The following is a 1,705-nucleotide window of genomic DNA, read 5'->3' as shown; positions in this document are numbered from 1 at the left end:
TCGCTTTTGAAACAAAAACTAACCCATCAAACACCTAAAGCTAAAGGAGTCTCATAGATATAAAATATTGTGTCTAAAACCCTTTGCAAACCTCTTCAACCAAACTTCAATATTCTAAACTATACTACTAGAAACGTTCCATGCAAGCAAGATTAATCCCAACTCAGCTAAGACATAAAGCTTTCAAGGAGAAAAAAAGAGTGAGGTACCTGTGATTGCATTGTTGTCGTCCTCCGCACTTTCAGATGTCAATGCAAACACTCGGGCTGGTCCCATTCTACGTTGATTATTTCCTTGACTTGTTTGTTGGGAAACTGGAGGTGGGTTAGGCTTCCTGTTATCCGACAGAAGCAAAGGACAATCCTTGATAAAATGTCCGGACTTTCCACATCGAAAACACGTCCTCAATTCTTTTCTGCACTCTCCCATGTGTGCATTATTACAAAAATTGCAGAGGTTATTCGATTGAAATCCTTGCATTCGCTTTTGACCTGAGTTGCTCCCTTCATTTCTCTTCTTCCATGGCCCTTGATCCATACCCGAGGATCCTTGTGGAGTAGTTCTCTTTCTTGTTTCTTGCAATTCCACACCCCTCTTAATATTTTGTTCTACTAAAATTGCCTTGTGCACCAACTCCGAAAAACTTTGAATCTGCAAGACCATTACCCGTTCATATATTTGGTAATTCAGGCCTTCTTCAAACTTCCTGGCCGTCTTCTCTTCATCCGGGATCAAATATGGGGCGAAGCGTGATAACTCTGCAAATTTTGCAGCATACTGGCGTACCGTCATGGTCCCTTGCACCAAGTTAGCAAACTCTCGGGCTCTAGCTTCCCGGTCTGCCCTCGGAAAGAAACGGTCGAAGAAGTTTTGCTTAGAGTGAGGCCAGCTCACAACTCCAATTCCATCAGCTTCTCTGATGGCTTTCGCAGAGTTCCACCATCTCTTCGCTTCTTTGATTAATTTAAAAGCTGCAAATTGAACTTTTTATTGATCGGTGCACTCCAAAACATTGAATATCTCTTCAATGTCCTGCATCCAATCTTCAGCTGCATTGGAATCGCTTCTTCCATCAAAAGTGGGGGGATGGGTACTATTAAATTGTTTGAAAGTGCATCCTCCTTCACTATTGTTACATTGACGACCCGAAGGATTCTATGTGAGATCGTCTATAAGTTGATGCGCTGCTGCTCGTAGTACTTCGAAAGAACTTGTATTTGCTTCCCTCTCGTTATTGGTTGCATTCAAATCTGACACATTTCGTTCTCGACGGCGAGGTGGCATCCTGGAAAAATTTTAAAACTTTACAAATTGTTTTAAAAACAAAATTATAGAGTTCATGAATAAAAAACGTTACCCGTAAAACAAACCTATAGTCTAAACCTTAGGGAGTATGAATTCAACTCATAAATCTGTATAAATCCCATACATATCTACTCTGGTTTGCAGAATTTCAAATCTTAATTATCCACATCATCAACTCTCTATCCTCAACTTCCGACGTCTTAAATATGGAATTACTTCCTAAACCTATAGATATCCAAAAACTTCATAATTTATAGTTTGCAAAATCTCAAACCTTCGATCAAATTTATGTAAACCTCAAATTCTAGACCTCCAACTCATGTCTACAACCTTCAAAATAAGCCAATCAAATCTGAAGCCTCAAATTCCTAAAATCTCAATCCATATAGTCTGCAGAATC

Source organism: Juglans regia, chromosome 10 (genome assembly GCF_001411555.2).
Source record: "Juglans regia cultivar Chandler chromosome 10, Walnut 2.0, whole genome shotgun sequence".
Lineage (NCBI taxonomy): Eukaryota > Viridiplantae > Streptophyta > Magnoliopsida > Fagales > Juglandaceae > Juglans > Juglans regia.
Note: the sequence above shows the minus strand (reverse complement) of the source record.